At 44.4% G+C, this 17,164-nt stretch overlaps 1 long non-coding RNA gene across 1 annotated transcript in view; it reads right to left on the bottom strand.

Annotated features, from left to right (window-relative positions):
• Nucleotides 1–2,733: 2,733 nt before the first annotated feature.
• LOC120397992 overlaps nt 2,734–17,164 on the bottom strand; it is a 31,595-nt gene continuing 17,164 nt past the window's right edge. Inside the window, exon 4 of the long non-coding RNA XR_005594122.1 lies at nt 2,734–3,840. This is a non-coding gene — a long non-coding RNA (uncharacterized LOC120397992). The remainder of the gene's footprint in view (nt 3,841–17,164) is intronic.

The raw sequence follows: 17,164 nt of genomic DNA, 5'->3' as shown, positions 1-17,164 counted from the left end.
TTTACTGATAGGGGTGCACGATCAAAACATTTGGAGACCACTGCCATAGATCATTACAGGCTATTACTGCTACAGGAGAATTGGGGGCATGGCTAGATCCAATAAGAAATTGCAAGATAATTTGGTAATAGATGGATACAACCGCATTGACTGATTCAGACACCAACCCAGACCACTCCTATGGATCATCCTCTCAACAAGCATTATTTCCATATTGCTTGGGTTGAGCTACAGCTAGTTTGCCACCATAGTTATCTGGGAAACCCTTTACAGCCAATTCATCCTCATCCAGTTTATTTGCCAGGCACTGCCAAAGTAATGACCCCATAACCTTTTGTTTCAGTGAAAATGTGAAACAACCTGCATATGAGCATATGTCTGACACTGCGGCTCTACATGTTTCAAATCTCTTCTAGTGGCTTTAAGGCTGAGCAGAGGGTGTAGCATGCATCTTGTCTAGATATCTTCAAATTGTCCATCAAGGACAGAGTATCTTATACATCTATTTTAAGATTTGTAGAGAATTAATGTAGATGTCTGAACTCAAGAAAACCTATGATATTAATTTTGATGTCATTAAGCAGGTGGCATGAGATACTGCTTATTATCCTGATCACAATCAAAGTTGTTAAGAATAAAATTAAAAAACCCACATTGCATCAAGAAAAATCCATTTTCCCTCAGAGCATTCCAATCTATAACCAAACTATTCACATTTTATCAGGGGAATACTATTTCTAAAAACACTGATGGAAAGACCTTTTATGAGTGTCTCAACTCTATTTGTATTGACTTTTCATTTATATCCATTAACAAGTGGGTTTGTGTGTGCTTTATCAAATTTTACTGTAGTTAAGTACGCCTGTAGAAAATAGGTCAGGAAACTCCTTTTGTGACAACTAGAAAATTAGATTAAGATAGTTTTATTTTAGGTAGTCAGGAATCTAGTTTAACTATAAAAATTGTCATTGACAATAATTCCATGTTATATCAATCTCCTTGAGTTCAGTGTCAAGGACCTGGTGCTTAGAGAGAAACTCATGTCTAAAATAAACATGGTAAAAAGTATATTTGGTGGAAACATTTATTGGTGTAATGTTATTACAAATTGGATTACTGTAGAAATTGGACATTTAAATTATATTTGTCCTTATACAGTATAAGAGCACTGCAAATAATAATAGCATGTAGACGGGGGTGGCTCCAGGCCCCAGCACGCCAAGCGCGTGCTTGGGGCGGCATGCCGCAGGGGGCTCTCTGCCGGTCGCCGGGAGGGCAGCAGGCGGCTCCGGTGGACCTCCCGCAGGCGTCCCTGTGGAGGGTCCGCTAGTCCTGCGGCTTCAGTGGAGCATCCGCAGGCGTGCCTGCGGGAGGTCCACCGGAGCTGCGGGACCACCAGACCCTCCGCAGGCACGTCTGCAGGAGGTCCACCGGAACCGCCCCTGCATGTAGACTAGGACTATGTCTTCACTGCAAAAAGGGTGGAGTTTGCTTTTTCGTTTGGTTTGGTTTTTTACAGAGTGATAACTAACACTGGTTAGGTAGGTGAGGTCAGCACTAAAGCCCCTGCCCAGGGTCAACCTCACTGCTACCTTGTGGTAAAACTATACTGCCTTGTCTGCACTAAGATTTTACAGCAAGATAGCTAATATATGTTGGTTATCTTGCTATTGAAAAAAAACACCTTGTTTTGGCAGTGAAGCTAAAGCCTGAGTGTTTTAGAAGCTCTTATTTGGAAGCTTTCCTGTTACACTTTCAGTATGTACCTCCCATGACAGGAGAGTGATTGCAAGGATGGGGTTAACTGAGAGAGCCAAATGAAACAGAAACCAAAAAAATTAAGATCCTCACTGTAACAATGAATGAGCCTCCAAAACATCTCAGAAGCTCTGATTATCACTTCAAAATTCATATGCTATATCCAAGCTGCACTGGTATGAACCATTAGACTGCAAATCTCTTGAAAACAGACTCTCAGATTTCTTTGTTTCCCCAACACAGAGCAAAGGACAGTCCCTACCCCAAAGAGCTTAATTTCACCAAATGTGCTGTAGACCTTGTAAATGAACTAGAGTGTTTCCTGTTAAAAAGTCATCCAATCTTGATTTAAAGTCTACAAGCGATACCCTCACTTAGGGCATAATTAGGAGCTTTGAAATATCTAGACTCTGGAACCTCTTGTTCCAATCCCCAAAGGGTCAGTTCAGCACTTCATTCTTTCTCAGGTAGATAATTTGAGTCTCATACACATCCCACACACTGTTAGATGCTATGGAAGAAATCTTGGTAGCAGAGGTTCCATGTTCTCTGTATAAACAAAAAGGGCCTGATTCTCAGAGTCACTGGAACTCCACTACCCCTACTGAAGTCAGCACAGAATAAGCTTTCCTTTCCCCAACCCCTTCTGTGTTCTTTGCCAAAACTTTCCCCTAGCCACTTGTGTGCCAGTTTCCTTTTGTCCTGCCACCCCAGAGATAACTGCATTTCAGCAGTGCTGTATTTCTATTGTTTTAAAAGTGCTTTGGAATCTCTTGGGATATTGTGTAAATCTTAATTATAACAGACTTTCCAAAAAATCCAGCACAATCCTGGGTTTTATTCTGTTATTCAATTACATAAAAGAAATGTAGAAGGTGGTAATTTAATTAACTGTGAGTTCAATTTGCTAAAATTAAAGTGCAGTTCTACTCTGAAGAGTGTCTCTGTGAAAACATGTTATTGTGTCTCACTGATTTCTAAATCAAAATTTGTCCAGCTTACAAGGAAAAAGATGTCTTTCTAACAGCCAGCCCTGCAAACTCCCCCTGGAAACTGAAAAGCAAGCCATGTTCTTCCTGGCTCATCAGTAATAACAATCCTGTAATTAGAACTGAGTTAATAGTTTTGTTGATGAGAAACTAGCCTAAAGAATAAGAGCAGTGGCAGCCCAGCAACAATGGTTCTTTCCCTCCACCATGCTGGCTATGTCAGTGCAGGTAGCACAGGCAGGTGAGAGTAATGGGACTACTTATACACCCTCTCTTCCTCTGCCTCCCTCCCCTGTCGTTATTCTCCTGCCTAGGTATGCATCTGGGCTCAGAATAGAGCCTATGGCAAGCAGATCTGGGGAGAACAGAATAAAATTGATTGGGGGCGGGGGTAATTCTGTTTCCTGTTTTACTTTTCTGACCAGAAAACCCACTTTGACTTTAGAACATCAGATGGGTTCAGCTGACAAACTAGATAGATAGAAAACTTTGCTTTTGATGGCTTCTGGCAGCTACTTATGAGGGCTTGAACTCGAGATCTCTAGATTTACCCATAGACTCTACTAGTTAATTTGGCACACTTTGCCGGTGGGTTCCAACATTCTGCTGTGCTCAAGCAAACAGTTGCATCCCTCAGTATTTCTGGGCTCTCTTCCTAGCTCTAAGAGGTTAATCAAATTAGGGTTTGGAACAGGGACTAAAGACACAATAGACAAGTGTAGAGAATTGGCATATTCACTCCAAAAGGCAGTATGGATAACTGAATGGGACTTGAGTGTAGCATATTAGAGATGTGGGCACTACCATGGTGGGAAACCATATTCCCACCTCTGCTAGCAGTGACCTTATGCAACTTCTTTTATCTGTAAAATGACATGAATGATAGTTGCCAGCCCCTAGGGTTGGAGTCCGGTTAATAAAGTGAAGTTCACATAATCAAAGAAGGTTTGCCTAGAAATCATGGTCTTCTCAACTGCAGCCTTGAACACATCTTTCTTTAGGCCAGGGAATGGTTTGCATGAGAAGTCTGTGTGATGTGTCAATGGAGTGCCCGCTGCCGTGTTCCACCTTCAGTCTGGAACTGGAGTGTAAACTGGTGGCATGAGTCAGCAAAAGAAAAAAAAGTAAAAATCAAAATTAGTTAACCTAAGCAAATAAATAACTAAAGCCCCAATTGTGGGGTTCAGCCCAATCCTATAAGCTCTGGGTGTGGCGTTGTCGCCTCCCCAAAGTGTTCCCCTCTTTCCCAGAAAGCCATCCTCATGGTCTTTCTTCTGAGCACTTGCACAGGGAGAGAGGGAAGCTAAACTAGAGTTAATCCCCTGTGTAGCAGAGACTAAGCAGTGCCCCTATGCCCTGTCATGGGTGGACTGAGAACTAAATGTGACCTTTTCAGTAAATGTATTTGAAGCATTCTAGCAAGGAGGGAAATCAAGATTTTGTAACATTTATGGAACAGTTGCTGCCCACATTGCTTAGCATAAATATTAAAGATGATTCCCAGTGTGTGCAGAAAGGCTATCAGATGCCTTTCAGAAAGCCCGTGGTGAGAAATAATTCAGGGGGAACCAAAATCATCTTTTTCATGGATGTGATAGACTGAGTGGTGAATGAAGCAAAACTCAGAAGAAATCCCCTATGAAGGGAAAGGATTTTTATCTTCCCAGACTTTAATCCTGCCATTAAGAATTTTAAAAAAGGAAAATATTTCATAGCAGAAGTGGAAACAACAACATTTCATAGCAGAAGGAGTAGAAATAAGTTTGTTAAATTCAGCCTACTTCATTGGGAAAACAGGTTATTTTCTTGGGACCAGAAGGCTGCAAATTGACTGCTGGCAAGAATCTGAGTACAACATACAGCACAAGAAGATGATGAATTGGTCCATGCAATTTAAAAGGCTGTTTCCATTGATTAAAGCTTTGTTCACAGAACTGTGGCATATTAGCAATAAAATATTGTGCTTGTTAAGTTGTTTCTTAAAGTGGAATATCAAACTAAATTTTTTTAAATGGCTGGTCGCTGACATCCTCTGGGACTTGTTAGCACAGAGTGTGACTACAACAGACAACAAATACTCACCGTGCAGGCCACTTAATTGTTTTCCTTTCTCTCTCCTTTCCATGGAGTACAAATACTTTGTGGTGAAAAAAACATGTTAGAAAAGAGACCACAGGCTCCCAGAAAGGACATCAAAGATTATGTGAAAGTTATTTTTACCTCTCCCAGTGAAAAAATGACCCTTTCAATAATCCCTTAGCTTTGTGGGTTGTGTTTCCTTTCTCTCTCTCTTCTCTATTTAAAATCTACTCTCTTGAGGAATAGTACTTTCCCCAGTATAGACCACAGTCCTGCAAGTTGTCCCTTGCAGTTTCAATAAGGGTCTGTGCGGGCATCCACCCATAGATAGCTCATTGCAAATGGGGTCCCAGGGAGTAGCAGAACTGAGTTTCTGTGAGCATTGCTACAAAAACTGAAGAAATGTTTAAAATATTCCATCTTAAATTATTAAACCTGAAAGATGATTAAATACCTAAGACTTAAATCCCACAATCCTGCAAACTCTTATGCATTTGATTAGTTCCTTTGTGTTCAGTAGGACTAATTATGTGTGTGTATGTGTTTAGCAGGACTGAGACCTTTTGCTTTTCACCATTTATACAATTTTACTATTTGCATTACATTCGGGTGGGACAATGACAACAGACTAGTGAGTTTCACATTCTGGTTATAATGCATTAACACAATGCTGAAATGTTTACACTGCAAGCACTTGTCTTATGCAAAGGCTTTTAAGAGTTTCACAAAAAAATATTTCTATTAGGTTTTGTAAAGTTTCCTGTTCAAAATCTATCACACTATATGTCAGTGTTTCTTTAAACATCATAACAATGAACCAACACAACCCCCTACCACATGTCAATCTTTTGTGGATTTTATTATAAAGAGGTAAAAGGATACTTGAGATAAAGACAAAACCTTTCCTGCCTCTGGGTATTTTGAAAGGTAATGGTACAGCTCCTGTGTTTCAATGCACCTTAGGTAACAAAAGCAGGCATATTTTGTGTGTGGGCGGGATGAGGTCTCTGTCCACTTCCCATTGGATTGCATCCACACACACAAAAATCATAAGGGTTAGCAATGAAACTGACAACTATTTTGGCATTTATCAGAGAGGCCAAAGACTGATAAAGGCATGGAGACTAAACTACTCCCCTCTGGAGGTGGTCCCTTCACTTTAGAGTTGAAGCACATTGCCAAAGTTTGCACGGCTTATTCCCATACTTTTGCTGTCAATCCAGCACTAAAAACTCATCTTCCTTTTAACTCATCATCAGTAGAACTCATCTATTTAAAACAAAGGAGGCAGTCCAGTCCAGTAACATTGGTCAGGATAATAGGGTAGCAGGGTGATTCTGTTGACTCACTGGTGTGGGGAAGTGCTGATTGATTTCTGATGACACACTGTGGCTGTGTGTCTCTAACTCAGGGGCGGCTCCAGGCCCCAGCACGCCAAGCGCGTGCTTGGGGCGGCATGCCACGGGGGGCACTCTGCTGGTCGCCGGGAGGGCAGCAGGCAGCTCCAGTGGACCTCCCACAGATGTGCCTGCGGGAGGTCCACCCGAGCTGCGGGACCAGCGGACCCTCCGCAGGCACGTCTGCAGGAGGTCCACCGGAGCTGCGGGACCGGCGACCGGCAGAGCGCCCCCCGCGGCATGCCGCCGTGCTTGGGGTGGTGAAATTGCTAGAGCCGCCCCTGCTCTAACTCCACTTTGGCTAAAGGAGAGGTAGAAGAATTCTCTGTCAGAGGGATCTAGGACGGTTTTTATAGGGAAACCGTAGGAAGAGCCAAGCTTGAGGGGGAAAGCTCAGGGCCAGGCTTACATTAATGATGGAGGTACCAGTTAAACCCAAATCTCAGGAAGAGGACCGATTGCACAACGGAACTATCCCAATTTATACCCACTGAAGAACTTGGCCACCAACGATAGATTAGCATGGAAATAACACCGGCTTGCAGTCAGCACCAACCTAGATTTGCAGATGTTTATTCATAAAATAGAAGGTATTTAAAAAACAAAAAGCAAACACCCAAACACATACTAGTACATCACTTCCCACAAAAAAAAAATTAAAATGGGGTCAGAAGCTAGTCATTTCTGTTTAGCTGTCTCAGCAGTAACTGATGTAAATTAAACAAATTGAGTAGAGATTTCAATAAAACTTAGTTCAAAGGATTACCCAAGCAGTTAAACCAAAGAGGATTTAAAAGATAACTCTTCCGCCCTTATTGGCAGGCCAGTGGCAGAGATTGTCAGAGGGTCTTTGAATCCCAACTTCTGTTTTTCCTTAAAAACATTGCCTGACTACTGTATATTGAAGAATTTGTTTAGTGGTGGATTTATCAAAACATTCTTTGTAAAATCAGTCCAACATGAGTTCATCAGACTCATCACAAGGGAGCTTACTTGCCAGTTAGAGATTCGACATCACTTGTAAGTTAATCACAGTGATAACTGGAAGTTTGTTATTGACCTGCTACATGCTGATTTAAATTATGGCATCAAGGAATTATTCTATCCAACAACGCAAGAGAAGAGCTCACAGTAAATATCACCATACAACATATTACCAACACTGGATTTGAACATAGGCCTTTATTCATTTAAAAAGATAGATGTGTTATAATAAGAACTGAGCATGAAATATGTAAACAAAGACCAGCATGCATTTTTCTACCATGGAGATTTATTTGTATCAATGTGGCACCATTTTTTATATTATAATTTATATTGAGTATTTTAATTTATAGAGTAGGCATATGTGAAGAAAGGAAGTTGAAAATCTCATCTCAAAATTCTGTGCCAACTGTTGTTACAAACAACAGCTAGGATTACTATAAAGGAAAGAGATTGGAAGAAAAGTGTGTGTGGTTTTTTTTTTTAAATTGACAACACTTTGGGTAAAATCCTGCTGCACTGAAGTCAGTGGCAAAACTCCCATTACTCACAATGTGGTCGGGATTTCACCTTGTGTATCTAGTTCAGTGGTTTGCAGCCTGTGGTCTGCGGACACCGAGGGGTCCATAGACTATGTCTAAGGGGTCTGTGAAAGGTTGTTGTTACCATTGGTGTACAAGCTCTTCCAGTCATGCCCCCCACCCCACCATTAATGGTATCTGCCTGTGCCCCTACTCTCTTACTGCACAACCAAGGCTTCCTGAGCAGTAGACAGCTTCTACCTTTCAGTCAGGCTGCAGCAGTAGGGCAAGCATACCACCTGCCCCTCTGCCCCTCCTGTGACATTCCCCAGGGTACAATCTGGACTGTTGAATATCTGTGTTGCCTTGATTCTCTAGCCTTGGATGTCTTTTACACTGCTTTGCTCTCAGAGCATCCACTCCTGACTTGCTCACTCAGCCTTAGGCAGGTAAAATCACTCCCAGCTGAATACATGAATGCCCTCCCAGCCTTCCATTAATTACACACAGGGTGAAACCCACATATTCCTGGTCCTGGCTTTGTTCCGTATAAATACTCATTGCCTCAGAGAGATATTCATTCTATAGCTGAAAGGATGTGGGAAACCCAGGTTCATAGCCCTGCTTTGCTTGATTTGAATAGGGGACATGAACCTCAGTCTCCCACCTTCCAGGTGAGTGTCCTAAACTCAGGCTAGGGTGTCTCTCTCACCTTTCGGCCCTGACTCCCAGGCCTCAAAAACCTTCTCGACAAGGGTTTAGTTGAAACCAATATGTTTCCATGCAAAGTTTTGGTTTGACAAATCAGCATTTTCCAATGGAAAAAATATTTTGTCAAAAAATTCCTGACCATCTCTAATTAGCATATTGATGACACATCTCAAAATTCCTGTAGCTACTTTAACACTGGGTGAGAGAGGTTGGTCTGGTTTTTCAGAGGCTCTATGCACACGCAGATCGCACTGACTTGAACTGGAACTATGCTGCTCAGAACTTGCATGAAAATCATGACCCAAGGGCATCCAGTGTTAACTGTAATAAAAATAGCACCCATTCCCCAACTTATTTGCAGAAATCAACTCCTTCACTGAAAATATGCTCAGTAAAAATAAAAGGGCAGTTGTCAAAATAAGTAACATCTTAGATTATGTAAATGGAGAAATATATTTTCACCATTTGTGCTGGTTATGGTTGGTATTTCTCTCAGCTTTGGTAATCAAGATAGTTTGTAAAATGCAAGCTTATGCGCCAATACATCTGTTAGTCTATAAGGTGCCACGGGACTCTTTGTTGCTTTTTACAGATCCAGACTAACACAGCTACCCCTCTGATACTTAAGATAGTTTGGTTAGTTTCACTTGGATTTACAACAATCTATCACCAGTCAGTTCCACTTTCCAGTTCCTGTAAAATAGTGCAATATTTGGTGTCTCAACCATATAGGGGAAGGTTCAACACTAAAGAGTCTTCAAACTATGCACTTATATGTAAAAATAAACCTTTAAATCACTTCTATACATAATATTTTATGAAACTTTTTAAAAATATGAACCTAAAATTAGATGACATTGTCCCTTTTACTAGTGCACATGCAACCCTGTTTAATCGTGCTAGATAGAAGACAAGATTTTATAAAGGAGGAAAAAGTTGATCAACTAAATTAAGGGTAAACTTTGAATGCTTTGTCAGTCTGTACAGCTGTGCATATAATGGAATTCAGATGCAAAATGTAATTGTAGATGTTACTTATGGAAAATATTCATGGTTTAACAACCATGCATACACTCAGACTCTCAATATATAAACAGAAAAGCTTTTTAAAATTTACATTTGGATTATCTGTACTCAGACAGGGATGGACTCTCATTGCAGCAATCTTGTACTGGTACTGGCAGCCACAAACAACTGGGGTAAATATTGAAGCAATTGTCATGCGAGCATGAAATCGAAACACAGTTTTCTTAACCGAGTGCCAAGTCAAACCTAATACACATTATCATGAATGTCACGCAACACTTAATAGAAAAATTGACTTGCAAATCTGGCCTAAGTAAAATAGGTACAGAATTTGTTGTAGTATACTCAAATACACCACACGTGCAATACAACTAATTTAGTGCTCTAAACAGTGAATGCTAGTTCTGAAAACCACTTAGTTGATTATAACGTCACAGTTTTGTATCTATTGCATTTAGGAAATAATGAAAATTGGAAATTAATTAGGCAACCATAAGGATGGTTCTAAGGTCCCCCTACTGTAAGCAGAAAATTCCAAAAGTGCTGAAATTTAGTCTAGCAAATGAGATGTAACAATATAGGGCAGACTTTTGGAGCTCTGATAATAAAACAGTGTTAACTCCTGAGTGTGAGTGTTTACTTCCACAAGACACTCTGGTAGCATTCCCATGGGGTTTTAACACTTACTACTGTAAAGATCTCAGTTTAATGTGGGTTTTGAAGTCTGGCATAATGGAGAAAAGGGTATAGAGTATTTAGAAGTGTCTTGGTGTACTGAGAAGGTCTGGACTTCAAGAAGAGTGTTGAAGATCCATGGGATATACTATGAAGATCTTATCAGAACCTAGTGTCATTCACAGATCGTGGGTGGCCAGACCTAGGAGAGAGAACCAAAGTCTGCAGTCACAAGGCAGGAGTCAAGAGTTAGCTAGGTTGGGACATCAAGAGGTCAGAAGCAGAAAACAAACTGGGGATCGGAACCATGAGTCAGGAACCAGAGTCAGGATACTGGCGGGGTCAGAGGCAGGAAACACACTGGTGGTCAGGAATCACGAGTCAGATGCCAAGAGCTCAAGCTGTGCAGAAAGACCAGAGCAGGGTAGAGCTCAGTTGTCAGACAGCTTCCAGTTCCTGCTGCTGGATTAAGTAGGGCCAGCGGGCCAATCAGTTGTTCCGAGACTCTGCCAGACCTCAGGGGTAGAGTCTCACACCGGGTTTCACGGTCTCAGGTAAGCTATTGTCAGCTGGTCTATAGGCTGCTCCTATAGACTATGAGGGCCCAGAGTTTTGACCTGTGGGTCATGACACCTAGAAGAGAGTTGGCTTTTAAAACTGAAGATCCATGTCTTTTGGTAATACTGCTTCTCTAAAGATGTTGCCAGGTTTAGCTCCTTATTGCAAGTCTGGTGGAAGTCCCCTAGCCACATGAGAGGGCCTCTGTTAGTCTTTCCACACCATCCCATCCATATAAACGCTGACCTTGGAAAGATCCTTGCAGTGACTGGTGAAGGAGCTTGTCACAGGAGCTGAACCTCATTGGCTGTGCATTAGTTCTTCTGCTGGGGCCTAGTTTGTCAGATATCCTTTCTCAGCTACCTTGCCTTCCTGGCAGGTCAAATTAAAATTATCCTAATTTTTGGAGGTGTATGCCTTTGATGCTTCGGTATTTGTTTTATTAACTGATCTATCATAACGCTGGTCCTTCCCTATTTACTGTTCTCGGGTCAGATTTTGTGCTGTCCTGAATTTACGGCTAGACACTGATTCTTATTAAAAAGTGAGATTTGAGATTATCTTGTACTTTTCACAGCTACAGGTGTCCCCAAAATTATGGGATGATGCTGGTTCTGAACAGGTCGTCTGATTTTCAAGTTGTTGGGTTTTTTTTAACTGAGTTCAATGGAGCGACACTGATTTACAGTAAGTGAGAATCTAGCTTAGTATCTTTTTTTACAGAATTAAAATTCTCAGGGTTTCAGCTCAACAAATTTAAAAAAAAGTAAAACTCAGACAAACTGAAAAGCACCAACTTCAATGCAAGGTCCATCATTCCACTTTATTCTGGGTCTTCATTAATTTTTTAGACAATGTTTACTTCCCGTGGTGAAGGGATATACCAAATGGCCAATGAAAGCAGACAGCAATGTGAGGAAGTTTCCACAATCGCTTCCCAAGCTACATCACTTCTGTTCCTAAACAGGGGAATGTGGTCACCTTGGCTGTCAGTTCAGTCTACATAATTTTTTCTTTTTTTTAATATTCAGGATCAATTTGAGAAAAGTTTTTTATTTTTAAAGTTTCATCTAAGCCAAGTCTAGTTATTGTGTCTTTTCTCTCCCAGACCTGTGTGCAGTGTTTTATCAGAAAACAAAAACAAGACTTCATTCAAACATAAAAGTGGGAACAAAATGTTTATAGATTATGATAGCATGCAATGGGACATCTGTGAAGAAATGTCCTAGACTCTCCCCACCCCTTTTATGTCTAGTTTTTTCTAATTTTTTTTCCTGGCACAGAACTTTAGATTTTTCTGTCATCTACTTTCCAGTAAGTGAAAGCTTAGAAGTTTGTTTTACTCTATTAAATCTACTCATTGGGATATAGAGTCTGCATTCCATAGAGACATCTGTTCAGCTATGAGTGAATTATTTATAAACCATTTAATAGGAGTATTGCTGTAAAATATTTTAAAATGTAGTTTAGACTCTAAATCAAAGTTAATAGCAAACAAAGCTAGGCTTTCCTTAGAGAATCCCATAGAATTTTTCCCATTCTTATTTTAAAATTCTCCCTGTAATGTAAAATGTTGTAGCAGAGCTACTGTGGGTTCAGGGCAAAATCTGAAACTGAGGGCTCCCCCCACTTCCAAAAAAATTACCATGAAGATGAAAGTTTAAGAAAAGGGGAGGAGATTGGGGAGGAGCATAGGGAAATCAGGCAGCCTACTCCTGAGGGATTGCTGCTCTCCCTGCAGTCCCACCTCTCCATGCAATCTGGGGCCTGGTCTACACTAGGACTTTAATTCGAATTTAGCAGCGTTAATTCGAATTAACCGTGCACCCGTCCACACCAGGAAGCCATTTAATTCGACCTAGAGGGCTCTTTAGTTCGAATTCGGTACTCCACCCCAACGAGGGGAGTAGCACTAAATTCAACATGGCTATGTCAAATTAGGCTAGGTGTGGATGCAAATCGAACTTAGTAGCTCCGGGAGCTATCCCACAGTGCACCACTGTGTTGACGCTCTGGACAGCAGTCCGAGCTCAGATGTTCTGATCAGCCATACAGGAAAAGCCCCGGGAAAATTTGAATTCCTTTTCCTGTCTGGCCAGTTTGAATCTCAATTCCTGGTTGGACATCGTGGCGAGCTCAGCAGCACTGGCAGCGATGCAGAGCTCTCCAGCAGAGGAGTCCATGCAATCTCAGAGTAGAAAGAGGGCCCCAGCATGGACTGACCGGGAAGTCTTGGATCTGATCGCTGTGTGGGGCGATGAGTCTGTGCTTTCGGAGCTGCGCTCCAAAAAACGGAATGCAAAGACCTACGAGAAGGTCTCCAAAGCCATGGCACTCAGAGGATACAGCCAGGATGCAACGCAGTGCCGCGTGAAAATCAAGGACCTGAGACAAGGCTACCAAAAAATCAAAGCGGCAAACGGACGCTCCGGAGCCCAGCCCCAGACATGCCGCTTCTATGAGGCACTGCATGCCATTCTCGGTGGGTCTGCCACCACTGCCCCACCAGTGATCGTGGACTCTGAGGATGGGATAGTGTCGACGGGCAGTTCCTCGGCGATGTTCGCGGATGGGGAAGATGAGGAAGGGTTTGTGGAGGACGAGGCAGGCGACAGCGCTTACAATACTGCTTTCCCCGACAGCCAGGATCTCTTCATCACCCTCACAGAGATCCCCTACCAACCCTCCCCGGCCGTTAACCCAGACTCTGAATCAGGGGAAGAATCAGTCGGTAAGTGCTATAAACATGTAAACATTTATTTTTTAAAAAACAGGAATAAAAACTATATGAAAAGAAGGTCAATGCATATAGGGATCGAACAGAAATCCTCTTGGGACAGTTCCACGAAGCTCTCGGAGAGGTACTTGAAAAGCCTCCGCAGGAGGTTCCTGGGGAGAGGTGCCTTATTGGGTGCTCCGTGGAAGCACACTCTTCCGCGCCAGGCCATCCTGAGGTATAGTGGGAGCATTGCCTCGACCAGCATGGCAGCATAGGGCCCTGGTCTGTGCAGGGATTCATGCAGCATGCGCTCTCTGTTTCTCCTGGTGACCCGCCTCAGGGTGATCTCGCTCGGCGACTGCTGCATCTAATTAGGGGAATTACTTTAATGTTACTATTGTGAATGCTTGACTTTTCCTTTGCATAACAATGACCGTCGTTTAACAGCCACGTGGTGGAGGCTGCAGAGGAAAAGCATACAGGGATCTTTCCCGGGACAGCCGCGGGGCTGGAACAGGGTCAGACTTTATGCTTTCCAGATTGCCTGCAGCAGGAGGGCACTGCTATCCATTAACTGTTAAGCAGCCTAAAGTTTACGGCTTACCAGGCCTGGCTGCTACACAGATTCTGCTGTCCTGCCCCGCTTGTCCGATCTCCAGTGCAAGACCCCAGGCAATGAAAGCGAATGCCGAAAATTAGAACTTGTCCTGAGAGCACATGAGATTAGGTGCCCTGTATGGTCTTGTTCACAGAAACTGAGTAGACTGTGTTCAGTGTTCGCAAACATGTATCTTTGCAAGGAAATCACTTCCTTTTTCCCATCACACAGCTGCGGCTCTTTCCCAAACTGCCCCGGCAACCCCCTCACAGAGGCTGGCGCAGATTATGCGGCGAAAGAAAAAGACTCGGGACGAGATGTTCGCTGAACTGATGGCCTGCTCCAGAGCCGAGGCGGCCCAGCAGAGCCAGTGGAGGGAGACCCTCTCTCAGCAGCAGTGCTCACACAATGAACGGGAGGACAGGTGGCGGCAGGAAGACCAGCAGGCGACTCAAACGCTGCTTGGACTAATGAGGGAGCAAACGGACACGCTCCGGCACCTTGTGGATGTTCTGCAGGACCACAGGCAGGAGCAGAGAGCCCCCCTGAACTGTATCTGCAACCGTCCTCCCCCGCCACAAAGTCCTGTCCCCCCCTCACCCAAAATCACAAGAAGGAGGGGCGCTAGGGGCCGTGAAAACTGTCACTCCACCCCAGCAGAGCGCTCATGTACCAAACAGCTCTCATTCCCTAAAGTATGAGAATTACTTCCCTTCCTGGCTCACCCGATCCCAAATCCCAGTTTCATCCCACAACTGTGTAGTTGAGTATTAAAAATAGTTTGCTGTTCATTACTGTTTCCGTCATGTTTCTTTGCAGAAGACTTTGTGTGAAGGGGGGGGAGGGGTTTGTTAATTGCATAGGACAGCCACCATTAACAGGGTACAGACATGGGGGCAGGATCAATAGCAGGTCACACACAGAGTCAGTCAGTAGGCACCCGGGTCACTCTGGGAGGTGTCTGCTGCCCCAGGGTCAGAGCGCCTGGCATCCACAAATGGCAAGGCAGGCTGCCCTTACCATGCCCTTCCACCCTAGCCATGAACCTCTCCGATGCCCTGAGCCCCAGCCAGAGCCATCATCCCCCCACACCTACTCACCCTTCCCACACACCCCTCACCCCTTCCTGCACACCCACCCCTTCCTGCACACCCTCCTGTAACCGTCCTCCCCCCAGAGACCGCTGTAGGAGCAGGAGCCTGTCAGTCCTCGAGTGTAGAAGCGGTCTGTACATCACTGCACACCGTACCCACCACAGTCGGTGTCCCTGTTTGAACCCTTGAACGAGAATTTGTTAGTAAAGAAAACTTTGTTAATTAAAAATGTTCCAATAACTTTATTTTTAAACATCTGTTGGAAGGGGGGAAACCTGGTGAACGGGGTATGTAACCGCTGAAAAAAGTCAATAGTAACTGAAACAGGGGCAGGTTCAGCTTCTCTGTAAAGAGACTGGACAGTCATAGGTTACCCTGCTCTCTGAGGAACCTAGCTTTCAAAGCCTCCCGGATGCACAGCGCTTCCCGCTGGGCTCTTCTAATCACACGGGTGTCTGGCTGAGCGTAATCAGCAGCCAGGCGATTTGCCTCAACCTCCCATCCCGCCATAAATGTCTCCCCATTGCTCTCACAGAGATTGTGGAGCACACAGCAAGCTGCAATAACAATGGGGATATTGGTTTCGCTGAGATCCGAGTGAGTCAGTAAGCTTCTCCATCTCCCCTTGAGATGTCCGAAAGCACACTCCACCACCATTCTGCACTTGCTCAGCCGGTAGTTGAAGAGTTCCTTGTCGCTGTTCAAGGCGCCTGTATAGGGCTTCATGAGCCAGGGCATTAGTGGGTAGGCTGGGTCCCCGAGGATCACTATAGGCATCTCCACATCCCCAACCGTTATTTTGTGGTCCGGGAAGAAACTACCTTCCTGCAGGCGTCTAAACAGACCAGAGTTCCTGAAAACACGCGCATCATGAACCTTGCCCGGCCACCCGACGTTGATGTTAGTAAAGCGTCCCCTATGGTCCACCAGTGCTTGCAGCACCATTGAAAAGTAGCCCTTTTGGTTAATATACTGGCTGGCCTGGTGGGCCGGTCCCAGGATAGGGATGTGAGTGCCATCTATAGCCCCACTGCAGTTTGGGAATCTCTTCGCGGCGAAGCCATCTATGACAACCTGGACGTTTCCCAGGGTCACTACCTTTGAGAGCAGTAGGTCAACGATTGCGTGGGCTACTTGCATCACAGCAACCCCCACGGTAGATTTGCCCACACCAAAGTGGTTCGCTACTGACCGGTAGCTGTCTGGCGTGGCAAGTTTCCAGAGGGCTATGGCCACTCGCTTCTGCACAGTCAGGGCTGCTCACATCCGGGTGTCCTGGCACTTCAGGGCAGGGGCCAGCAAGTCACACAGTTCAGGGAAAGTGCCCTTACGCATCCTGAAGTTTCGCAGCCACTGTGATTCATCCCAGACCTGCAGCACTATGCGGTCCCACCAGTCCATGCTTGTTTCCCAGGCCCAGAATCGCCATCCCATAGCATGAACGTGACCCATTGCCACCATGATCTCCGCGGCGTGGGATCCCATGCTTTGTGAGAGGTCTGTGCCACTCTGACACTTCACGTCCTCACCGCGCTGCCGGAGCCTCCTTGCCCGATTTCTCAGCAGCTGACTGTGGAAGAGGTGGACGATAAGGTGCGAGGAGTTGACAACGGCCATAAGTGCAGTGATGATCGCAGCGGGCTCCATGCTCACAGTGCTGTGGCGTCCGCGCTGTCACTGACCAGAAAAGTGCGGTAACAGATTTCCCGCCGGCGCTTTCAGGGAGAGAGGGCGGGAGTGACGGTTGAATGACGACAGTTACCCAAAACCACCCTCAACACATTTTTCCCCCAGCAGGCATTGGGGGCTCTACCCAGCATTCCAATGGGAAGCGGGGACTGCGGGAACTGTGGGATAGCTGCCCAGAATGCACCGCTTCCAATGTCGACGCTTGCCCCGTTAGTGTGGACTCACAAAGTCGAATTAGTGTCCTTAGTGTGGATACACAAATTCGAATTCATAAGGTCGAATCCACAAATTCGACCTAAGTTAAATCGAACTACTCTTGTAGTGTAGACATACCCTGGCTCTACTGCCAGTGGGAGCAGTAACCCC

Source organism: Mauremys reevesii, linkage group 1 (genome assembly GCF_016161935.1).
Source record: "Mauremys reevesii isolate NIE-2019 linkage group 1, ASM1616193v1, whole genome shotgun sequence".
Classification (NCBI taxonomy): domain Eukaryota; kingdom Metazoa; phylum Chordata; order Testudines; family Geoemydidae; genus Mauremys; species Mauremys reevesii.
This window is presented reverse-complemented; position numbering and strand designations above follow the sequence as displayed.